Source organism: Columba livia, chromosome 7 (assembly GCF_036013475.1).
Source record: "Columba livia isolate bColLiv1 breed racing homer chromosome 7, bColLiv1.pat.W.v2, whole genome shotgun sequence".
Lineage (NCBI taxonomy): Eukaryota > Metazoa > Chordata > Aves > Columbiformes > Columbidae > Columba > Columba livia.
The window spans coordinates 33789119-33814649 of record NC_088608.1 but is presented as its reverse complement, the minus strand read 5'-3'; the positions used below and the strand labels follow the sequence as shown (position 1 = coordinate 33814649).

At 44.8% G+C, this 25531-nt stretch overlaps 1 long non-coding RNA gene across 1 annotated transcript in view; it reads left to right on the top strand.

Moving 5' to 3' along the window:
* The first annotated feature begins 300 nt into the window (after positions 1-300).
* LOC135579879 (uncharacterized) overlaps positions 301-25531 on the top strand; it is a 75729-nt gene continuing 50498 nt past the window's right edge. Inside the window, exons 1-5 of the long non-coding RNA XR_010473747.1 lie at positions 301-1899; positions 3744-3950; positions 5347-11497; positions 16086-16206; positions 24964-25197. This is a non-coding gene — a long non-coding RNA (uncharacterized LOC135579879). The remainder of the gene's footprint in view (positions 1900-3743; positions 3951-5346; positions 11498-16085; positions 16207-24963; positions 25198-25531) is intronic.

Here is a 25531-nt window from a genome sequence, read left to right as displayed (position 1 = left end):
TATTCTCTTTTAACTCCAGATTTTACTAATACAACTTCACTCTAGGCTGAATATCGCAGCAGAGCTATTACCTTAATAAAGAGAGAGTTAAATCATATGTTCTAGCTCTCTGCAGCTGAATTTAAGGGATTATTCAGCGAATTATTGAGTGGTGGCTCTGGTCTGCAGACCCACAGTGTAGTAGTGCCCTGTAGTGAGGAAAATCGAAGAAATGCTGCAGCTGGGTAACTCTCCCCAAAAGAGGAAGAGATTAACAGGTGCTTGGTAATGGATATCCTTATTTTCCAGATAAAAACCATTTCTCTCTTTATTTCTACCAAGCTCTGCCTCAATATCTTATATCCTTTGGAACTCACTGTGCTGGTTGCATGTCATTACATCTGTTTTATGGTGTTAGTTTTATCTGTTAAAAATATATTTTTAAAAGCAGGTGTTTAATTTTCTTTGCATTTTGCCTCATAAAATACTCATTGCAAAATGTTTGAAACCCTGTGTCTGTCACCAGTATTTTCTCCACATGAAAAGGAGAATAATTTGAATTCCAACGTGACTTCAAAACTTAAGAGTTTTGTTCTGTTTTGTTTTGTTTTTCCCCGAGGGCTTGAAACAGGTATAATTTGAAGAGAGTTTCTTTTAAGTACTCATGTCAAACTGAATTGTAACTGCAATTATTTTTTTTAACAGAAAGTTTAAATTATTGGTAATGAGACTTTTGGACAACTTCACTTGAAACTTCAATACTTGAAAGCTGTGAAAAATCTGGGAAATGCTGTCAACTGTTTTTAGATGCTTAGTTAAAAAATAATCACGATCCTGGGAACGGGCTTATTTATCCCTGCTTCACTTCGCTTCTCTCCACTAATGCCCTGTGTTGTGACTGGCAATGGAAACCCACCCCAGGCTGCTGTGTGCACTTCTTCTGGGTCTTGCTCAGTACAGGACTTGCTTCTGGAAGTGCTGTCACACGTAACTGAAGCTTGTGGCTCTTATAACTTACTCAGAGCGAGCCAACCTTGTGTTTTCCTCGTTGGGCTAATGCCATGCTAGTTTAAAAGCTGCAACGCTGAAAGGCAAACAAAGAAGAGGATTAGACCAAACTAGTTCCAGAGCACACATTGTACATACTAATGTCTCATTGAAACAGGAGAAGGCTGAAAAAAATACTGCCCATGCTTTAATGAGAATACAAGCTTGCTTTCTGAATCCCTGCCTCATTTTGCCAATCAGATAGGGGGTATTCTGCATTGCTAAAGGAGCCAAGCTAATGAGATTATGGTTTATCACTTGGGAAAATAAAACTGTACCACTGGAAGAATACAATTTATGTAAGGATTGTGCTAACCCATCAGTATGATCACTTGACTCTTCCTGAGGTTGTTCAGGCGAAAGCACTGAGCCTGCAAATGTTTCCACTTAGATGACTCTGCATCTCCAAGCAATAAACCTTGAGCTGCTTTATGTCCTGAATTTCATCTCTGCCAAGCAGTGGCCCAAGCAAAGATAGCTTGGTGAGAAACAGATGTACAAATTTCAAATCCAGTGTTTCAAATGTGTTATGTCGTAGATCTCCTTGTATTGACCTGTCTGGATAGGCTGTGCCTGCTGTGTGACAGAAAATGTGCGTTCTTTAGGATTTTCCCCAGGTGGTGCCACCTAATTGCGCCACACCAGCAGGAAGAGATTATCTGCAGAGGAGGAAAACCTCCGCAGGGGTCATCTTGACTGTTGCTATGCATGTGTATAAGAAGAATTGCAGTGTACACTCGTGTTTCTCCACTTCTGCAGCCCTGGGATCTCCCACCCTCCCGGCAGCGACTTCTCCACTATGCAACAGCAGCACTGGGACTCTGAAAGGGGTTGAGGGATAGGAAATGCTTTTCAGCTCCGTGCCTGCTTCTGGTAGGTTTTAAAAGTAGTTTCACAGTCTCGTTTCTTTATCTTTGTTCCCTATGAAATCCCCTGCTATGCACAGTGCTGCTGGAGAGAGAGAAAGATCTCTGGAAAGAAAGAGTATTCACCTACTGCAAGATAGTGGAGGGGCCATCTCGGCAACCCTTAAACAACTAGCTCAGGAGTAGCTGAAGTGCATGAAAAGCAGCTGTCAGTATAATGTGCCTCTGTGGTGAGCTTGATGGGTGGGGCTTTAATGCTCTGCTTGGTTTTCCTATTGAGATGCTACAGGTCTGGCTTACAGGGGATACAGCAGCAAGCTGAACTTGGCCTTTAGCTTGTTTCTGCCCTTCCCTCTCCTATTTTTGCTTTTTGCCAGCACGTAAGTATTTGCAAGAGGACGTGGGATAAAAGGTGGCTTGCTTTAGCTCTGACAGAGACTATAAAACCAGCTCCTTGGGGCTGACTCCCAGGACCACCAAAGTCAGTGGCATGAATCCCACCATCACTTCAGGCTTTGCTAGGCTTGCTCCTACCCTGTTATCGGAGAATACGAGGGCTGTAGTTTCTGTGCTAGAAATTCCTGATGTTTATGGACTTTTGACTTAGTTATTTTTGGAAAACATTAGCTATGGCTTGGCATGCTGCCTAATCACTCCTCCCGGAGTATTGGTAATCTGCTCTGGGGAATTCGGAGGCTTCCCCCTCCTGTGTCCAATTTTTATTTACAGAACCTAGTACCAATCTAAGAGCTAAAGTTGTGCCAGCTTTCCATTAGAAAGCTGACAGTAATCCCCCCTTCTTGCTTTATCCAAACAAACCTGGTGTGCCACATTCCTCCTGTCTGCTGGTACGGTGTAGAAGCAGTCCCAGGAAAGCCTGAGTGTGATGTGAAAAGAAGCAAGATATGAGAGGGGAAAAGTTGGGGGTCTTCTGCTTAGGAAAAAGCTGGTGCTCTGGTACAAATATCTGGTGTTGTTGGTCCTACCACTCCCTTGGGTGGCAATAGGAGTGCAAATGCTCTAGTGGAGCTCTTGGAAACTCCCTTTGGTGTTCACGCTTATTTCAAATGAGTTTTCAGGTTTTTGGTTTTTTTTTTTTAATCATTAATTTGTGGTTTGCTAAAGCTGTGAAGCCCTGGGAGTTAGCTTCGCCTTGGGGACTCTCTGGGTCTCCCCACCCTTAGCTCAGGAGCAATGTTCGAAATCCCAGAGTTTTAAATATGAATGCGTGTGGGTTCTTCCTGTTCAGTTCACAGCTTTTCAAGAGGAAGTTTAGAAATAAATTTTTCCCCTTTTGCAGAGAAAGCAGTGTTTCTCACCCACAAGTCAAGAACAGAAGATTTAAAGATAGAAGTATCAAAACAGAGTTTTGACTTAAAGGGCTCGGTGCTCTGCGCTTGGTGTTTTTCTCCCTCTCCCCCATCCTCAGCAGGTCTCAGACAAGGCGCTTGGGATTTCTCAGCATCTTCTCAAGCCTGAGGCTCTCTGTGGCTTATCCTTGCCAGCCTCGCTGCAAAGCACCACCATCCTGCTCGAGCTCTGCTGGTGCATGAGTCGCTGGGATCCATGAGGTGGGAGTGGGGTTTGAGGTGATTAAATAGTGGGTATCTGCTAAAACCCAATTTCAGACAGTGGGAAGCAGATGAACCTGAAGGATCTTTCCCTCTGACCCTCAGGCACCCACACCTGCCGTCATTGTAGCCTGAGTCCCAAGGTCTGACTTTTGCCTTGATGTACACCCATCCTTCTCCCTCCTAACAAATGGGAGCTTGCAGGGTGCCTGTCAGGGCAGGATTTGCCCTTCAGTGTCAATAACTTCTCTGACAACATATTTATGCTTTCATCTCCTAGCCGTTACTGCTGATTTATGCGATTTGCGGTGCTGAGCGATGCGGCAGCTGCAGGGAGGAGGAGATGAGAACCAGAAACCCCTCAGGCTTCCTAGAAAATGTCTTCTCCAGTAACAAATCTGGGATGGAGAAAAGCCCACTCTGGTCCTGTGTGCGTGCTCCAGTACGTTGGGAAAGGACTGAACACACAGACAGTGCTCTCCAAAAGGTGATGTTGCCTCTTTTTGTCTTTTCTCTGCAGCTTTTTGGGGTGCTGGAGCCTTACAGCTGCGTTGGCTGGAATATGGCATTGACTCAATGATTTCTTAAAGCATTTAGCTGTCAGCGGCTCTCAGCAAACACCATTCTCCCTCCGTCACGCATGAGCACTTGCGTGTAGAGCTCCCCAGGCATGGGCTGGAGCCCATGGGGATTACAAAAGAAATGAGGATTACAAATAAATGTAATATCTGTCAAACCAGAGACCGCGCGGCTCTGATCAGTGACTAGAGCCACACGGTGTGAGGGGTCATACAAATTGCTACCAATGGAGATGTTCTTTGCCCTATAGATCTTGTGATGCTTGGCTGTTAATCTCACTATGGGGGCTCCGGGTCACTTCTGTCACTGCTGTTGAATGCAGGAGATGTTTATTGACTCTTTCCTTGTGTTGCATGAGTGAGAGTGGTAGAAATGGTGAGCAGGAGGAATTTAGGATTGTTTGCTTGGTGCCTCCTGATGCTGTGCCTAATCAAGGTCTTCTGTTGTTACTTGAGGTGCACTCTGGGTAGATTGACAAGGTGGTGAGCTGGAGACCACCTCACCTTCTCCTCCTAGAACATGAAAGGGGATGATGTGCCTCAACAGGCAGGCCTTGACAACTCAGCTATTTTCATTATGTAAATGAAACAGGAGGACCGCAGTAATGTTCTTCAATGGAGAAGAACACTAACAGGGCGCAGCAGAAACAATACCAAACAAATCACTTGTCACTGTGACAATTCCCTTTCCCATTTTACTAAAGTACCTACCAAACACATGCTAAACTTGCTTGCATGCTGAAATAACCGAATAACAGACCTTTTTTGCAAATAAATCCTTTTTTTTTTAGATTGGAAAGCCACCTTCTCTTTGTGGCTTTCTCTATCAGATTGCCAATTTGCTTTGCAAAGGAATGATGAGCTATATAGCAGGATCTCTACTTAGGGCAGCAGGTAAACAAATGAAATCTGCAAGTTATTTGATTTTTTTAGGGGGTTGTAATATGCTGTAGTAGAAAGGTTTGGCATGAAGAGGTTTGGTTTCACCTGAAACCACCCAGTGAAATCTTCTGGATTTGGAGTGTGGGGGTTACACAGGGCCAAAGACTGTCCTTGGCAATTCTGGTGTGGGTCTTGGATGCGTGTGGTGGTCCCAAGGAGACTAGAATAAAACCTGAGTCCTGGCCACAAACTCCCTACCTGCATCTGAACTAGATAGTGCATCTGTATGCGTGTCTGTGAGTGGGGTGGAGACAGTCAGAATTGTGTCTTCTCCTGCCATCTGGTGAAAATCAGGAGATGTTCATTGAGACTGAGCATTTACACCTGCCTCTTGCTCAAGATTGCTCAACTCATGTGTTTTAGATGTGGCTGCTTGTGGTCTATCTCCTGGCAAACCTTTCCTGTGGACAAGATGTAGACAAGACTCCAGAGCAAGGCTGGAGACCTTGAGAACAAACCTGTGGAGGCACAGGGCATCCTTCATGGTATAGAACTCTTCTTGGGCAAAGGAAGGAAAACACATCTCCTGTCTCCTTCATAGGCGTGTTGGAAACTTGGTAGTAAGTTAATAATGAGTTAAACTATAGGCTTTTTCTGCTTTCCTTGAGAAAATGGCTGGCAGGGCTTCAGTGCAGAAGTTGAAGTTCAGAGTAAAGCAACCAAGAGCAGTTAGTGCCCTGCTGATTTCTGGTTCCTCGGTTCCTGTGGTCTATCAATTTCTGGGGGGTAAAAAAAAAAGAGAGACGTGAATTAAAATGAAGGAAATGTGCAATTTTGCCCAAGCCTTGTGCTTGGGTGGCTGAGTCCCATCTCTTCATGTGATGCCATGAGGCAGATATGGCTCATCCATCACTCTGAGGCATGTGTCCAAGCCTTCTAATTAGTGAATATGACCAAGAGGTTTGGAGCTTAAACTGGTTCTGACCTGTATTTTTTAATTAAGGCATTTTTTTAATATAACCCCTGCTTCAGGTCATCTGATAATACTAATCTGGACATAATGCCTAACCTTCTTAACCCTAGACTGTTACTTCTCCACTTTAATGCCAGTCTTAAAGAAACATTGCCCCATAAATTAGATGCTGGGAACAGAACCAGCTGTGAATTAAAGTGTTTCTAAGGAATAATTGGATGGACCCTGAAGATCCGCTCCCAGCTGACATTCTTCTGCCTCTCATAAAAGCACAAAATGTTTATGGTCCCTTTGTTAATGCTGCTTGGCTCTCATTTGGTCTGCTTGCCCATTGGGTCAAAAGGGGGTCCCGTCTTCCCATTGCCAGCCCTATGCCTGGTAACAGCTCCAGCTGAGCAGGGGTGGTATCTCCATATAGTCTTTGGGATGGTTGTTTTCGGCTGGCTGATGGCCACCTACTCCGCTTCTATCTTGGAGAGCAGGGATTTTTGATAAGCTTAAGAACGCTGTGGAGGAGACCCTTGTTCCTATCAGCAGGCGGAACAACTGATGAAGTCAAGGGATTAATGAAAGAAAACCCAGCACTGTGCAGTTTTATGAGAGACTTTTTAATGGGTTTTTACTTATCCTGTATTGTTCTGCACGTAGCTATATCGTGCTGAGAATCACAGGGAGAAATGCTAATTCGGTGTTTTTATATAGGGGAAACAGCATGCTAAGTGCATTCCTTAAGTCAGTCCAGAAACCGCCTCCTGCAAAAATTCATGAAAAGCACATGTAATGCCTTGTCAAGCTTGGCTCTTTTATCTGGGATAGTTAAAATATTTTCACTAGGGGGAAGAAAGGTTGCTGGGTGGTTTGTTTGTTTGACTGTTTCTGGATAAAGATCTTCTGAAGGTGGGAAAACACCGGTCTTGCATCTGACAGGCAGGAAGGTGCAGCCCCTGGGCATGGTTTGGGCTGTGATTTCCTAGGGGAGCCATCGTGGAGCCAAGGACAAAATTTATATAGCCACATTTTTTTTCTCACTTACTGATTCTGGTAGCCACCTTATAAGTAACTAGCATGGCATACCAGGAGAGTAAGGCGGAGAAAAAAACTTCCTCATTATCTCAAATACAATAAAAAGAAATAGAGGAATTGAAAGAAAAAAACAATTTGACTGTAAGAGCCTCAAAACTCCAAATCATTCCCAGCAGTTCTCCAAAGTACAGTGTTTCAAACATTCATGGCTCAATTTACCACCTATTTGATGGGGGAAGTGTTTACGACACATTCTCTGCATTCCTTTACCAGAAGTGCTGTAAAATTGGACTGTTCCCCTCCTGAACCCCCCTGAATGTGATGCAGGGAATGACTCACATCTGGAAAATTTACCTTACAGCTCAGCACTGAGCACTTCTTACAGCAACTTACCTATAGGGAAAATCAGACGTGGCCCTGTGCATTGCTGCCCTGCAAACCTGGGTGTGCAAACGTGCCTTTGTATACATTGGGTTAGTTTGAGTCATGGCAATAACAGAAATAGAAATATATGGGCTAATGTGGAGGCTCTATAGACTCTACTGAGGGAGAACTGGTTAAATCAACATTAGATCATGCTGAAGGGCATGTTTCCCCATGGTCATAATTATCTATGCTTGGCATGGCAAGAGTACGAAGGAGAATTTTGATAATACAGTTGATTAAGTTATCTGGAGGCATGGAGAAGGCTGGAAACGTGTTGATCAGATAAGGCAAAAGCACCAAACACAAAGTGTTAGTAACCTGGGCTCTAAGGACATCCAGGGAAAGATAGCAGAAAAGCGTGGTTGGTGTCGGTCCTTGAATTACCACTTGAAGGTGGAAAGATCTCAGAGGAAGATGTTTGTAGGGGGGAGAGGGTTGCTTCTAGCTCCGTGGGGCACTTGGAAGATGTCCCTAGATGGCCCTGCACTGGTGGCCTCGCAAATCTGCTGCCTGGATCAGTCACTTGCACGTCACTGAGCTTTGGCTGTAGACGTGTCCTCAGCCAAGCAAGAGGAGACCCAGCCAGGTTCAGTGACTGTAAGATGAAGTCATAAAATGGGTATTAGATTAATGGCTTTATAAGACAAGAGGGGTTTAACACTGGAATAGATGGCAAATGGATCTTGCACATTTTTTCTCAGCTTTGTTTCAAGCTTAATATCCGTCATGCGGTGGCAGATTCCTCCTCAACCCTGAGTTATTTGACTCGATGGAGGAATTTCTGGGTGAAAAGCACAACCCGCTCTAATGCAGGAGGCCAGGCTGGGTGTTTTTAATGATTTCTTCCCGCTTTCAAAGCTTCTTATCAAGTCTGTATCTTTTTCCACAAGTTAGGAGCTGAGGGTGGAATTCCATACGATTCACTGATTAATTCCACCTTAATTCCTGCAGAACGCCTGATTATGAGGTCTTAATTGGTGCAGAAAGAGGGAATCTCTCCTTTCCCAAATACCTTTGAGACAGTAGCTCCAATTTCCCATCAAACCTCCTACAACGCAGCAGTGCTATAACTGTTCTTCCCAACTCAAGTGGAGTTGCTACCATTTCTCCTGATGATATACGAGGGTGTCATGACTTGTTATGTCACGTCAGATGATGCGGTGGGATAATAAGAGTTGATGGGATGTGGCAGCCGTCATTTTGAAATTGAAGAAAAAAAAGGTTCTCTGTGCACCGAAGAACACATCTGGTTTGTGGCATAATTTAAATTAACTTGAAGGAATTTACTACATCTCGGGTGTCTTCCATGGTGACATGAAACATAGAAATTCAGTCTTGGAAAGCTTTTATGAAAGCTCAGCAGCCAGAGCGGTTTTAAATTGCTTTTGCTTTTTTTTTGTGTGGGTGTGCTTTTTTTTTTTTTAACTGAGAAATTCTGATGGCAATTTCCTACTCTTGACTGATTCTATCTAATTTGTGCTTGCCCTGATTGCAGTTTTATACACAGGAATTCCGGGGCTATGTATCTCTCTACCAAGGGGAGAGATGTTTAGTTGTTCACCTTTCTCCTGGATGAAATGCCAGTCACCTATGTTAAACCTCTCTGTTCAGAGTGATGCTGGGGGACCAGAGAGCAGCCATCCCTGCACTGTCTGGCTCCTCGCATGGGAACACTCCAGTGTCCTTGGGACCCCCTGGGAAATCCCCTCTATGAACTCTCTGTGCTGGACTCGCACCCAGGGGACTGAGATCCCAGGGCTGATGTGTGCGGATGGAACTTGGGACCCTCTGGAGAAAAGTGAGCGTCCTATGGTGCAAACCATAGCCAGGTGTGATGTTTCTTCTGGGGAATTAAAACTTAAATCCCCAAGGATGCAGCAGAGAGATTATTTTCAGGGTGAGGAAGCATGAGGTGGTTGGTATTTTCAAACCTGCTCCAGATGACAGCTCATCACTACAAAGCTTGAGAGAACAGGGGACTAGCGAGGTTCTAAAGCAAAGGGGTTTGCCCTCTGAAACTAACCCCTGGTGCTGGCCAAACACATGGTTCCCCCAGCTGTCAACAGGCACTTTGCTGTTGGGAGCCAAAATCATTCTGATCTGTCCCCTATGTCAAGTGTTGCTAAAGAGCTCGCTAAGTACTTGTTTTGTTTCCTCTTAATCTTAACTGAAGTTTATCTCTTTTCCCTTAAACCTGGAGTAGAAGTTTTGAGCTTCTCTGACCTTTGTAGAGATTGCAAAATCCAACAAACCCTCCCCACAGGAACATCTGGTGAAGAGGAATCCTCACAGCTTGATCAGGGGCAGTCCCCTCAGAGCGGCTTGCCCTCATGGGTTGTTCGCTACAGGTAGCTGCAGAAAATGGTCTTGTGGGTCTCAGGTTGGACCATAACTCTGGAGAGATGAATTCTCTGTTATGGGCCAGCTTGATGAGCAGGAACAGTCACATGACCTTCCGTGCCTCAGTTTCCCCAGTTGCGAAAATGGCAGCAATGATGTTCTTTCTTATGTGGTACTTCAAGACTCCTGAGGAAAGGCTGGGAGGTGCAGTCATCCTCTGCCTCTGAGCTTTCAAGGGCCCTTGCAATTCAGTTAAGCCAACAGCAGTACAAAATGTGTGACTTCTTGTTGCAGTTAGTCTCAGATTATGGTACTACTCTGGAGACATGGGCATTGCTCGCTGGAAATATACCCCGACCTTAATCCGGAATACATGTGGCTAGTAGGGCTGCCCCAAGGGAAGGGAGTTTGCCTGCAGTTTTGCCTGCAGGCCACCAGCTGCAGGGGCAACTCTGGGTGCTCACTATGGGGCTGCCACTTCAAGGAGAGTGATGGGGCTGAGCAAGGTGAGACTTCATCCTAATGGTGGGGTGGAGCTGGCTCAGGAGGGGATATAGGGCAGGAGTTGGGACAGCTGAAAGTCTGGGAATGGGAATAGCAAGGAAGGAGAAGGAGAGTTTTATAGCTGTTTGTATTAGTATGGGGCTACTGAGAACATCAGCTGAGCTTGCTTCTTGTTCTTCCCATCTTGGCTATGCTTGTCTCAGCTAGGCTGCACCTTGATTTTTCCTGCTTAGGTTAATAAGGACAAAGAAGGGAAAGACAGCAGTTACCTTCATTAGAGGCGAAGCTATGCTAATTATCTAAAAAAGCAAATATCCATGGCTCAGGAGGCATGCAGAAAGCCCCGACACAGTGGGGGTCATCCTGTTTGTTGCCCAGACCATGACGTGTCTGATCATCTGCCCATAGGAAGGCTCTGTGTACACACACAAGGTAAGCTGGAGCTCAGCATAGAAAGCAGGGATATCACTGTGTTAGGAGCCATGGATCTTTTAGAAATGAGAGGAATGTTTACAGTCCTAAAACTCAGAAGAAAAGATGCCTTTCTGGATTGGGCTCTGGTGCTATCCAGGACCTATTTCAGGAGGTGTTTGTCTGTTGCTCAGTAGTAGCAAATGCAGTGGGGCTCCAGGTGTTTGGGCCAGGTGCTTTAAGATCTTTAGCCTCATAGAAGGGAGTGATCACAGCAGGACAGTGGTGCTATTTGCCAGAAAAGCTTTGGTGCTCCCGGATCTTGAGCACTTGAGGGCACTTTTTGCCTCTGCTTCTGAGGAGCAGTGTGGTAGAAGTAGGTACAGGTAAAATGGTAGAAGGTAGTTAGTGGCTGGAAATGTTGGATTTGCTCAGTCCGGAGAAGTAAAGAGGAGAATTTGCAAAATCACAAAGTCAGCAGGAAAGGCAGATGTGGGCTTGTCCTTCACCAGCCCCTGTGTATGGGTGCACCTGGTGAAACCAGAGGAAGCCAGGGAGGAGACACAACCGCTCCAACTGCTCTGAGAACATTTTTCTTACTCTTTTTCTTCTTTATTTTTGAAGTTATTTCACCATTTCTCACTCATTTTGCCTCTCTCAGAAGTCATGGCTGATGCTTTGAATACAGCTTAGCAATTTCTTTTCATGTGAAGCACTACAAGAGAGTGTCTTGTCTACAACCCCTTTGAGAAGACTTATTTTATGCTTAGCTGTCATGCATGTGCGTGCCAGAACCTGGAAGAGGAATGGCTGTTGGATTCCACATTCCCTCCTGGTCCGGGACCGTTTGCAAGACTGTCTCCATCACGATCATCAGATATCAGCTCTCTGGAACACGTGAGTAGGTGCCTGGAGATGTTTTGAGAGAGGCATTTTAGGGTTTCATATGTTCTGTTTCTGAGGGTCAATCTGAAAAATGCGAAGAGACTTCTACCTTCTGCTTTTGGCTGGCTGCTTTCTTCCTCCCACAGGCAGAGTTTTGGGCTGGAATTTGGATCTTGAGGCCAAATGCAATGGTTTGAGACATCACCCTCTCTCGTGAATGTGTCTGCTTGGGCTATTTCTTCAGCTGGCTTTATCAAGCTCTTAGGCTGCCCAGCCCAGAACTTGATTCTTGGGCTGGTTATATTTTTTTCACTATTCTTTCTCTCTCAATCCTTGTATTTACTGCATGGTGGTTTTGGTAGCAGCTGGCTGTTTCATGCCGTCCTGGGGTGGGCTGTTCTCCCACCACTTTCAGGGCAAAACAGTGAAAAAATTGTCCATTTTTGTGCTTGCCAGTAGTTCTGACAATTCTCCTCATCCTTGCTGGTTGGTTTCCTGTCTTCATGGTGGTGCATTGCACCCTACAACGCACAGGAATACAGTGAATGTCTCCAGGTTTCATATCAATTCGTGTGTGGCTTCCCTTTTCCTCTCCCCTGTTCTTTCCTGGCGCCTAGGGTTTGGGTTTGGGAGGCAGCTGGAGGCAATCTAACAATCATTGCCTTTTAAAAAAATGTAAAGGTTTCCCTTTTTTATCATCCTCGCTCAAGTCCTGCATTCCCTCTGTTTATCTAGTGCTGGCTTCAGTGCTTGTCAGACCCTGATTTAACTCACTAACCTGGCAAAAATGGGTTCCAACAAAAACACTTCTTTTTCTTCCCTGCTGGGTGTGTGAGTTTAAAACAGCTCAGTTTAGATGAGGAGCCCATCTCTGGAGCCTGCTGCTACTTGCTGGCAAAAGTCCTGATGGCTTCAAAAGGGAGTGGACCCAGGACCCCAAACTTACAGCTTGGCTTCATATAAAAGCCGGGTTCTTCCCCCACATCCCCTGCTTTAAAAGGGAGAGGAGCATCTCCAGCTCCACCTCAAGCTGGTCTGGAAAGATATTTTATTTTATTATTTAACTAACGTGCATTTGGGTGGAGCTGTTCATTTCACCATGGAAAAATATCCCAGAATCTTATATCTAGTTCTCAAAATGTGAGCACGTCTCCAGTGGCTGGGTACCTCAGTATTCCACAGCTTCTGACCCGCCAAGGGCTTTTCTGGAGCACAAGGGAGCTAATGATGTTGTTCTGGTTCTTTTCCCCCATCTACTGTCGCTGCAGTGTGGTCGAAGGGTCTGAATGAGGAAGGTTATATTAATTAAACTGGGAAAGGTTGCCTGGCTGGGCTTGCAGCCTCCATCAGATGGCTGGACCTGGAGTGAAGGGGATTTCACATGACACAGAAATGGGGCTGAACAGGTACAGCTCGTGTGTCAGCAGGGTAAGGATATTGTGTGTGGGTGTGTAAACTGGTGGCAGGTGGAGCCAAGTGGAAAAAGGACCTCGCTCCCCATAAAGAAAGAGGAGGAAAAGCAGCAACAAACAAATAGGTTTTGTTTTCCCAAGGGCCTTTTCTGGACCGAGTATCTTAGCTTCACCTTCCTCATGATGCTTGTGTAAAGTGAGTTCAGCAGTCTCCCAGGGCTTGACTATTCAAGTTTTCCAACAGAAAAACTTTCCTTCTTCAGGACTACTTTCCCCTTTAAACAAAAGGGATATTGTCCAGGGAAGGATTTTGATTTTATGCTTTTTAAGTTGGAAAACTTCTCCTGCATAAGTTTTCTAGCTGGCTTTCACATCAAGTTTGCTCTCACCACCTTTCTGGGCATGCTTGGCAGTGTCCCCAAGCACAGTTTGCTGCAGCGAGCTACACCCCTGACCCTCCATGTCAGTCTGGCAAGATTCTGAGAGAAAACATTCTGCAAAATAACCCTCAGACTGCAGTGCCCACCCTGTCTCTGGTGCGTACGTTTTATGCCAAGGATTCACAGCACATCCCAAAGTACTGTGGAATAATGCATCTGTCCTTTTTGGGCTCCAAGGAATAACTACTGAAAGACACTGGGAAACAAACAAGCCTTGTAGACAAAATGTTTGTGAAAGCATTTACTATGTTTGTTCAGCTCATCTTCTGGTCTGTTCTCTTCATAGACCAACCAACGTGACTTCATTGCAACAGTTCTCTTGGGCTATAACAAAGATGGGTCTTGGGCAAGGATCAAGAGCCAACTGTCAAGTACTATCATAAGTACAGACAATGTTTTTTGTTGTTGTTGATATGCTTTTGTTTGTTTATTCGTTTGTTTGTTTTAATTATTCTCACATTTTCTTCTCGTCATAATGCCCCCCAGACAGCCTGGAACAGAAAAAGAAAGCTCAGACTCCCCATACCCTCTCAAAAGGATAATGGAAGGAAGAAGAGGCCTCTTTTCGTTTTTATTTCTAGGAAAAATGGGATGGATTTCTCATTCTGCAGAAGCCCAGTATAAGTTAAGCTGCCAGGCAATTATGACAGGAATTTTCTAAGCATGTATGATTCATGGTTTGGATTGCTGCTCAGCCCCAGGAGGGATTTTGGAACAGCCACACTGGAGGCTGTCCCCTGTGGTTTGATGTGAAGGAAGGGTGTGCTTCCATGTGGCTTGGCACCACCTTCCTAAAGGAATATCTCAGAGTAGGGGAAAATGTTTGATATCAATCTTTTCTTGATGCTGTGAGGATTTGTTTTCCAGAAGGAGCAGTTGGGCTTCAAGTCAAGCTTTGATAGCTCTTCCCTTCTTGGGTTGCAATGTATACCCACCTTTGCTAACGTAACCTCTGCTTCTAGGGGTGGCCCTTGCCTTCTGGCTGATGGCCATCCACTCATCCTGTCATGCAGCACTGTGAGCCACCAGAGGTTGAGATATTTGGACTGTTCCTGCTCTTGGGTGAATTGCCTGTACCTATGCACGTGTGCAGTGTGGGATGCCTTGGCAGAACCATTTGTGGGGAGAAAGGCTTAACCGGGGTTTGTGGTGCTACTGCTTACAGGCTCCTGTGCTGAGCTGTTTCAGCCCTGCATCCCGCAGCTATGAGCAGTCAGTTCCCAAGGAGCCACTCAAACTCTTCCAGCGTTAAGGTCCTGCAAGCAACAAAAGGCTCTGCTGGGTGCTGCCCGCTGGGTGCTTTTCAAATGCTGTTGGGCAAATAATAAATGAGTGGGCCAGGGACCCCTGGCACAAGTGATGTAGGGGAGCCTTGCATCCATGCTACTTCAGAAGTGGTTCCCTTGTGCGCAGTGGTGATGGGTGCTCCAACATGGCACTTGATGTTGGGGCTTCTCCTTGAGATGGGTCTCTGGGCGTGGAGATTCTCTCCATGTTCTCCCCCTAAAAGCCCTTTGAGAAACCAGTTTGGGCCAGTTCCACCATTAAAACAGTTGTTTTTTTTCTGCCTGCTCCTGGAGGGATGCTGTCCTGACACATGGTTGCACTAATGCTTAGGAGCTCTGTGTTTCAGTATCTCTCTGCTCCTGGAAATGTGTGCACTCATCTTGTGCTAACAGGGCTCCTTCGCTGTAACATAGCTTTTTATTTGTCCTCCTCCTGGGATTTCTTGTGTGTGTGAATGTATGCATGTTTATCTGCCCTTTTTCTGCCCTCCTGTGCTTTTCTAAACATGTTGAGCTTTATTAAGCTTGATGATCCCAGATTCCCTCCGTAACAGTTTTTAACAAAAAAATAGATAAAAGGAGTGAGGCGTCTCCAGCCATATTCAGATGCAGCCATGAAATGGTGCCTGAGGATGGAGGGAGAGAGGTCTAGTATCAGTGATTAAACCTACTTCTGACTCATTTTGGCTGTGAGAGGTATCCCCAACCCTTTAAATAGATGTGGCAGAGGACCAGCACCCTGACAGACCTTTGCAGCCCTGACAGGCAGAAGCTGCAGGGGTTGAGCACAGTTAGTGCTCATCATCCATCTGAAATTGAGTGAACACCCTACTAAAACGTGACCTTTCTGTATGGTGTCTGTTTTGCACTTGTGACCCCTTTGACTCAGCTGGAAGGTGATGGGTGGCAGATGTTAGAGATCTTGTCTTGGAGGGAGGAAAGGGGAAACTGTCTTCCAAACAAAATCCTCCCTCATGTCCTGCTGTTTCCTAAAACTGCTCATTTGTGAACTACAGATATTTATCTATCTCCTCCTATATATGTGTGTGTACATCTATAAATATGAGTGTGTGTAAACATCTGTGTATATATAGAGTGCTTTATTCTGTTACCAGTGTGTTCATGTTATTTCAACAATAACAGCAGTGCTGGGGCCAGAAAATGCATCATTATCAGAGCTCAGTCTTACAAGTATAACAAATTTTTTGATGTCAAAACATTAGTGGCTTCTCCAGTGTCTTGTAAGGATACTTGATGCTAACCATTCTTATTACCTCATCCATATGCACGCCAGCTGTCAAATTAATGTACTTTGATTTTGTGGTTTTTAGCTCACAAAGAGAAATCACATGCCTGCTTCCATTAGAATATCAGGTTGGTTTTGCAGGTACTGGAGGCTGGGTCAGCATTTGGGTAGGAGAAGATAGACCCAGCCTACCAATCTGCCTTCATCTCTTCTTAGGACCAGCCTACACTCCTGTGAGTCAGCAAACATGGGATGGAGCAGAACAAGACCAAGGAGCAAGGCAGGAGAAGCAGCAAGGAGAGGGAGCGTGGAGCTACAGATGAGCAAGAACAAGTTGGTAAGAAGCACTTCTGTAGACCTGTGAGTGTATGGTTTGTGACACCCTGGCCCTGCCCTTTCAGCAAAAAAAATTTGAGGGCTGGCTCACAAAAGTCAAAGCAGATGCCAAATCAGGGTGTTGCCAAGGACGTTTTTGACATCTGACCAGGCTCCCTTCCTGCTGGGGAAGATGAGGGTGTTTTTCCCTGACTTCCTCTCTGGATCTGAGGTTTGCTCTTGTGGGTATTGAGGCAAGTTTGTTTATTGCAAGTAATCTAAATATTGTGTTGTATGTGTATTCAAATCTATACGCAAAGCTGTGATTGCTTGCCTAATCTGTTTTTTTCTCCTGCAAAAATTTGCTCTCTCACTTTAATATAAATCAGGAGTATGTTCTCCAATGCTGGTAAATTCTGGGCTCATATAACCCCAGTGGGGGAAGGACCGATCTCTTATGTGTTTATAGACAGTGAGAGAAATATATATATCTCTGCACACAGAGTTTACATTCCACGTGGGCTCTCTTGCCAAGGTGTCCAATAAAAGAAAAGATGCATTTCTTTTCAAAACATGGTGGAAACATCTGGCTGTGTGGCACCATTGCTGAATCCCATGTGTGGAATCCAAAGGAGGTCAAGCAAGATGCAGTAGCCCCATTAGTTCAGGGTGCTTGCTACAGACTAACAAGCTCTGTGATTAAATAAAATCAATCAGAAGCAGGAAAACTGGGCCCTGGGGCTCTCAGAAGGAGGCTTGGGTGGGGGGACTTATTAATTAGGAAAGTGTTTTGAGGACTTTTATTGTCATGGTTTTCTCTATGCTGTTGTCATCTTATGCAATTTTAAACTCATTTGCAAGATTTTTTTGGCAAATTCATGATGGTCTGAGGTTTAGAGAAATGGTTTTAATGATAAAATATTACTGTTGCCTGCTCTCCTGTCCCAGTGTTTTACTGTTCCTTCACAAGGTGGGCTGCTTCTTAGCAGTGATTAGAAACTGGCTGGAAATGGGAAAGAAGAACTCTATTCTAATCTATGAAAAGGAGAAATCAAATCAAAAATGTGAGTAGTTCATGCAGGCGTGGGCTTCTGCATCCTAACCTAATGGTTCTGCAAGACCCCGCTGTGTTTCTGATGTGACACATCTGTCTTTATGCAACATGAAACTGATGTCCACAGTGCACTGTAAAATATCCAGATTAGCCAAGTAACTTCTGATTAACTTAAAGGATGAAAGATAACCAAACAAATCCGATTCTGTGCATAAAGTCCTTTGTAGTCAAGCATTGAAGTGTTCTTTCCAGCAAAAACAGATATAAGACCATATAATAGATTTTCCTGAATTATTTTAAGGGCAAGGGTTGGAAAATGGACATATCATTTAAGCCCCACAGGCAATTTTTAACAGTCAACAGTTGGTTGTGTAGAGGACAAGGTTCTCTGTGCCCACCCCAAATCCTTCCTCTAGCAGGATCATTGAAGTTGCAGACACCAGGACAACTAATTCTTTCAAATACCTTCTCTAAATAGGCTGGACTCAACAGTCCTTTGCTTTGAGATACCCAAGGAAGAGAAGCATTTTCAACAGACTTCAAAATATTCATAGCTACCAAAGGTCTTAGGTCTCTAATTCACCTTTTTAAGCAGTGGGAAAGATCATGATAGCCTTTCCGCATACTATAGCAGTATCTCTATCAGCATAGTGACAGGTTAATTCAATTTTATCTAACAGAAGTCTCGGTGCCATTTTTCCTTTCTTTGCATTTCTGCAAAGATAAAAATACTTTAAGGTAGGGACAGTATTCATTTTTCACCTCCAGGGAACAGTTTTCTCTGTAATCCATAGTTTGGCTCTTGCCTTTCCATGGCTCTTTATTACACAAATTACCTTTCATGGGCATATTGGGGTGGCTACCCCAATATGGACCTGTCCTTAGAGATGGTCAGTGGAAATCTGTTTGACAAGCAAATGAGGGGATCCTTCTTGCTTCTTCAATAGCCTTTGCTTGGTTTGTTTCATTTCTAAGAACAAATGGACTGAAGGGAAAGGTGATGCTCCAGTTTTGTAGAGCCTTCTGTACTGTCAGCAGCTCCCCCTGTTACATCTTTGATAAATGAACGTTGGTGCCAGTTGCATATCGTCCAGGCAGGACCACTGACCTGACCACACTCTTCCTTTTAGGAATGAGGACAAAAGCAAGATTTAGCGCTTCCACCAGACTCATAATTCTTCCCACATTTTACCCATAGCTGTTTAAACGTATGTGGGGCATGCTGTCGGTCATGAACCCTATGGGTTGGTCCTTGGCTGCAAAGCTCCCTAAAGGAGGAATTTTCCCACTGCTAATCTTTTTGGCAAGGAGTGTAGCCTCACTCAATTCAATTGTTATTTTTATCCATCTCTGAATGCTCTGCAGCTCAAGCTGGGTGGTCTTTAAGACATCGTACACAATTAACGTGGGCTGAGTCTGGGAGCAGAGAGGTATTATCAGGGAGGAACACACGGGTGTGGGACCAGCTGAATTCCTCTGATACTGCTGGGACAGTGGTGATGGCTGATGCTGAGCTGAAGCCACTCCTCACATGGTTCAATAGAGGGGCTGGCTTGTTCAGAGTTCCATATCTGTCTGCTGTCCCTCTCCTTGAGGAAGAGCTATGTGAAACTGGCAGGATTGCATCAGGTCAACAGATCTTGTTGGACTGATCTTGTTAGAAATGGGTCAGATGTCTTTGTCCTCAAAAAGCCCATTGGAAGAGTGCTGACTAAGCCTCTCTGTCTTGGGCAGAGCTGACCAGAGAGGACTTCTGAACTTGAGGCAAACCGAGGGGGGAGCTGAAGGGACTGACTTCAGAGCATGGTCTCTGGTGCAAGTAACACCACATCTTTCTGAGAGTTTGCCACAGCTAGTGCTTCCTTTCTGGACAAAGCTAGGGGTGAGATCTTCTGGCCCTCAAGGGTGACTCTTTTGCTTGCAGTGTGGTTGTGTGTAGCCAGGAGAAAAGTGATGCCCATGGGCTGATGATGTGTGGGATGGGCCAGCAGCCATGGCATTGCCAGAGGGAGTTTGGGAGCCTTCTGTAGCAGTAAATCTAGAGCTGTCATCAGTGGGACACATTTCAAGGACTTCCATTTCCCCAGGTATTTCTTTAGAAGAGAATTGAGAGGGAGATGGGGTGGAAATTATCTTCAGGAAGGGACTGCTATTTTTCCAGCTTTTTTTTTCCTGCTCGTGAAAGCATTTTACAAACAACTGATTAAGATTTGTATCATCCCGTGGCAGCTGTAAATGGTAATAGATCATTGTATTATTTCCCTCTTCATTTCTTCAGTCTGGATACCTCAGCTAGTCATTGGTAAATCAGGAGGTTCAGAGGGTTAATGAAACATGTAATTGAAAAAGAAGGGAAAAATAAAATCTCCGTATGCATGAAAAGTTACGGAAATCCCCATACACTGGGAAATAGATTGGTGACAGGTCAGAAAAATCACTCCAGGCATTCGGTGGTATCTCATGGGTGGATGCAGCAGGTCTCACCAGCTTGGCCCCAGAGCTGTAGGTAGCAGTGGCCTGTCCGCCGGTGGTGTGATCTTGGGGTGTTGCCTTGTCTGAGGTGGGACAGTCCACACTGCTGATGTGCAGGAGATCAACTTGACTAACATGTTCCATCTTGGAATGAAGCCCAATTGGATGTGACATCAGCATTTAAGCTGGGCTCATTAGACCCTGCTTGATCTTGGACTTGGCCCTTAATTTCTTTCACACGCTCTTCTCTTGGGAAGCTCTGTTACCTTTTAAAGAAAACCAGCAGTTTGTCAAGCGGTTGGCTGGCACACATCCAGGGGATGACCTCCATCATGCTGCATGCTACTGTGCAACTGCCAAAATAGTGCTGGCCTTTGGGGATGGTGAGGGCTCATGGATGTGTCCCATCTCTGGGTGTTCTCCCTGTCTATTAGACACTGCTAAGAATGTTCAACAGCTGCCATCGTTTTGGGACAGGGCTCTGCAGGTTGGATGTTTGCCCATTGTTGAATGGAGACCACCAGCTCATTTGCTCTGGAGCAATAAGCTGCAAGAGGATTAGAGTCATTCAAGGCAGTATTTATCTTTGGAGGGATCCAATTTACTCTATTTTCCACTTTCTCTGTCTGCAACCTCTGCCTTTTTGGTTGAAACCACTGTACTGCAGGAAAGACTGAACACTGCAGTGTGAGCAGGCATGCAAATATTTGGATCACTGCAAGCCAAGAGGCTGAGAGGGATGAGGTGACCCCAGCAAAGACATGGCAATTCAGCTCATTTTTATTCAGTTGGATTTATTTTTCAGTTTCTCATGCAGAAAAAAGTATTATTCTAAAGAATACTCTTTCCGTATTTTTCTTCCACCTCTCATATAATGTTCTGTCTTCTCACCAAAGAAAGGGGAAGGGGGATTTGTGAGGAAAGCAAAATCATTCTGCTTTTGGTATCATTTTATTCTTTAAAAACCAGTTTGTTTTCTTAGTGGAAAAATAATGTGGAAGAGGAAAATATTATTCTCTCAGCTATAGAGATGCTGCATGGCAAAACACTTCTGACAGAGCAGCTGCCAGAGACTGAAGGGTTGCCAAACCCATCCTTTTAGTGAAACTGAACTTCCTGCCACATCCCCTCCCTGAACGTCCCCATGTGTCAGGAGCTGCCAGAACTGCATGGAGACTCTTCCACAGGCAGAGGAAGAGAGGGTTAAACAGATTAGGGCTGTTTAATTTAGTGAGGAGCAGAGTAAAGGGTACCTTGCTGGGGTTTATGAAATAGTGAGTGATGCAGAGAAGGTATTTACCAGCTCATATATTTTAACAGGGCGCTTGATGCTGCTCAAAGGGAGGGGTGGAATACTAAATAATATTTATATTCATATATAATAATGTGTAATACTACATTTAAGGGGGGAGGAAAGATGATTTGGAAGTCTATGTCAGTACTACAGCTGTTCTTGAGTGATGATGTTAGGATGGATGGTGCCCAGACCTTGGTAGCAGCACTTTTCCATGGTCCTCAAGGGTTTTCAAGATAGGCTTCTGCCTTCTCCAGGAGGCAGCCAAAGTAGTTTCTGATAGATATGGAAATTCAGCCTCTACTTGGCAAGACTTTTAGGATTTATACCTATCCTAAGGCTGAACTTTTAGAAGATGGCTAAGAATGTTTTGCATGCAGCTCTAGGATGGAGCTGGGACACGCGTGGGTTACTCTCGGAGGGTTGTAAGGGAGAGGGGCTTCCCAGCCTGGGTCACCCAGCTTCCAATGCAGGACCTGGCGTGTGGTGCCTTGCTCTGCTAATGATGCTGCTTTGACCCCTTCCCGTTTCCCTGCTGACACTGGAGACCCTCTGCCATGCTCCTGGCTTTGTTTTGATCTTCAGTAATGACAAAAGAAAACAAACTGATGCTTTGTGTTTACCCTGGTCTGAAGATGCTCCTTAGATTGGGGATGAGAGATGGGTTTTCTCCAGCCTGTCTGAAACGCCCACGTGCCAAAGCTCACAGAAGACTTTACTGGTGGTGCTCTAAGATTTGTATCTACTGAGTGGTCCCTTTGAAGGAGTATTTAAAATTAATAACGAGGAGCTTCTGGAAAGGGTTGTTTGGGTAGTGGGTTGCAGCAGCAGGACTGGGAGAAGAGCAGAGGGAGGAGGGATGGGATGGAGGGAGTGGGAGCCGCTCAGGGAGGACAAACTGCTGTGCCATCGCTGCCTGTCACAGCACCATGCTGGCGTCAGTGCGTTTTCCCCTCTGGGAAATCCCCATCTCTGCCAAATCAGGTGGTTTATAGATTACTGAGGCTTAGTGCAAAGCTGTGTAAAACCAGCGTGGAATTAGAGAGCTGGGGCTGCTCTCCAGAAGGGTGCAAGTGGTCACGCTTAGAGCCCAAAGACCACAGGGGAGGGTCTTACTGGTGCAGCCCTTGGGCAAGAAAATGAGCTGTAGGGAGAAAATTTACCCTGTCAGGTGGGACTTCAAGAGCAATTGTTCCCTTCTATCTTGCTGTTTCAAGAACCCCTCTCAATACAGTCATTTTCATGGCAGGGCAAATATTTAAAAAAAAAAAGGTGGGGGGAGGGAAGGAGATTTAGTGGCTTCTCTGCGGCTCCAGATATGAAATCTCCCCTTCATGTCCTTTCCTTTCCCAGCATGGCGGACACCTGCTGGCATGGCAAGAAAGGATCTCTTTGTGGTCACTGCGCTGTTGTCATTCCCCCAAATACAAGTGACAACAGAGCATCCCACTGGAGCCTTGAAAGATGTAGGGACCCTTTGCAGAGTGGAGCCCGCTGGAGATGCCTTAATACAATGATAAACACAACTGAGATTGTTCTTTTTGCAGGGAAGTGCTAAAGAACTGTTTCCAAAGCCATAGTAAATGGGATTGCCCATGAGTTTTAGATAAGCCATGAGATGGGGCATCCCTCTTCCACACGACTGGGGAGCTCAGGCTGCATGCCTCTTTTTACAAAGGGCAAAGCAGCAGCAACATCAAAGGTTTTGGGTGTGTATTTTTCAAGTGTAGGACAGCTGCAAAAGCTTAAGCTGGGAAAGTTGATCAGAAAGTTGGGGAGCTGCTCTCTCCTGTTCTGCTGCCCAGCTGGGAGCTTGCTGAGCTACATCTGCCTTCCCAACAGCTTGCAATGGAAGTGATACTTTGCTCTTAAAGGGAGTAGTGGTTTGTGTCAGAGAAATTCATTACCCTATGCATGGAAAAGTCATCGTGTTGCCAGAAATTTTGGATGTGCTGTAATGATTTTTCACCGGTATTGTGCCTATCCTCCATAAGAGAAGTTTTGGTCCTTGAGGGTAAAGGCATCCCCTTTGCCAGCTGCGCGTCAGGAATTAATTCCTGCATGGTGACGGTGTGTGTATTTGAGGCTGGATGTAAACAGGGCTATGATATACAAATTATTACTGCCTGGAGGGAAAGGTCTGAAGGTAAACACCATGCATGGTCTCGTAGGGTCATTATTCTGAGTTCTGATCCCCTGCTAAAATCTGACTAGGTGCTGTGTGTGAGCTTTGTTGTGTTTCCAGTCCCCGCTGCTCCTGGTTCTCCCACGTGCATCCAGCCTCGCACGTGCTGCCCTTGGCTTTGTATTGTCGGACAAGACTGATCTGATTATCTCCATAAGGAAGATTTATTCTTTCTCCAGCTCAGTGCTGACAACTCGCCTTCACTTTACTTTCTGCACAGGGCTTGTCCTGCCTCGCTGCAGTTTCAGCCTCGAAAACTGGGCCAGGTTTGCCTCTTCTGTACTCAGGAGGAAGGATTTGGGTGACCATGTCTGCTGTGGGCCTATGAAGGTGATGGCTGCAAATAATTATGGGTGGGTGATGGAATACTGAGAGATCCTGTTTGCAGAAACACACAACTGCCTCACTTTTTTGCCACGTTGGTACAAAAGAAAAATCGTGTGTGTGTAGACTGCAGGGAATCAGCAGCGTTAAGACCATCCAGGTCGAGTTAAACTGAGCATGGTGTAGCCTGTCATGTAATATCTTCTTATAAAAGCCAAACATAAATCGTTTTCATGCAAATATTTTAACCACCTGGTCCCGTCGTTCCCATACTGCAGTTAATCTAATACTAGAAGTAAATAATTCAGCTGTGTGTTTCATCTCCATCTGTCTGAAAGGTCTGTTCTTTCCCTCTCCCCCACAGAGTTTTTTCAGGAGCAGAGGTAAAACAACAGGTTTGTCTGTGCTGACTGACCAATGATTTATTGGTCATAGAATGACAGATTCTGTGTTCAGGCACATCATGTTTCACTGTGATTTATCTTTTTCTTACTTTATTACCTAAAAAGGCTCACCTTTGCTCAGAGGATGCTTGGCTTGCTTGCTTTTCAGGTTAGAAAAACCAAAGGTCACACTCCGCAGTGACAAATGTGCTTTTCTTTAGGTCAGTTGTTCACCAAAAAGCACTGGGTATAAGTTTCTATAAAAACCAAAGAAAAAAATCTCCCCACTGGTCATAAACACACAGAGCCAGGTTTAGTTCTTTCAACAGTGCCTGGGACCTACTCTCATGGGGCAGAAGGGGGCTTTTGGTGGCTCCATCATCAGTATCCACCCATCTTTGACATTAAAATATTGAGTTGAAAATGTACGCATGTTCTTCTAGTGATTTGTGTTTTGTTTAAAAGAGAGGAGCATGTGCAAAGTGGCATTTGCTATGGTAAAACTTTCTTCTTTGTTGTTGTTGTAAAGAAATGTAACTGAGCCTTGAAACCTCAAAAAATTGTGGGATTGTTTTTGGCAGGAAATGAAAAAAATTCCTTTTTCTTGATATTCTCATTTTTTTTTTTTTTCCCCGAAGACGATGTAATTTCCTGACTGTCCCTAATCTGAGCTGTATAATCAAAAGGAAAGGAAGACAAACTGGGATAGCTCCTTCCTGTAAGGAAATTATTTCCAGTCTTTATTTGAGTGCACTATAGCTTTGTATGCCTTATCCTTCAGATAAAGCTAGAAGTATTATTTGGCAAAGGTCTTTGTTGCAGAGATAGAGGATGAGGATGGGGGTAATAGAGTTATACAAAGGCATCCCTTAAGGGAATGTAAGACACAAAGTTGGAGAGAAGGCTCTGAAGTAAGTTTTCCTTTGTTTTAATGCACATTCATATAATCAAAATAGTGCTTTAGGTTTATTTTTTGAGATCATAGCCTGACTTGTGTATTTGGGAGTATGGTATTCAGAGAAATTTCTCTCATTATCTGATTAATATGGTTGAATCTTCCCTTCCAGGCAAAATTATGGGAGTAATTAAAACTTGCTCGGTTTGCAAATGGGAAACGTTTTGCAGAACAAACGAGAATATTAACAGCAGTTACTGGAAGGAAAGCCAAGCAAACAAAGGAAACGCTTGTCTCCAAAACCATCTTTCCAATAGGATGCAGAGCTCTGTGCTTGATCTAGCCTCCAAGAAAGCCATGGAAAGCTGCTGTGGTGTAGTTTGGTTGGGAATTACGTTTCAGAAAGGTTCGTAACTTCATTGAAAAATGGTCCTAGACTTGACACTGACAGATTTTGCTAGCAGTACTCATGCTTCTTGGCTCAAACCAGGACTTAGAGCCATTTTGCAAGCAGGAAAATATTGGAAGATATGTCACTTGCAGGAGTTTTTCAGCCACATCTGAAACAGTATTATGAAACTGATCTGATTTGGGTTCCCACATCAAAATGAGAGTCAACTGATCCAGATTTGGGCTGTCTCATCCAAACCGCAGCTCAGTTTTTAAGAGGGTTGGATTTGCAGTTCTAGTTTCAGTCCATTTATAATGGGAAAATGACTTTTATTTTGGATGATCCCCAG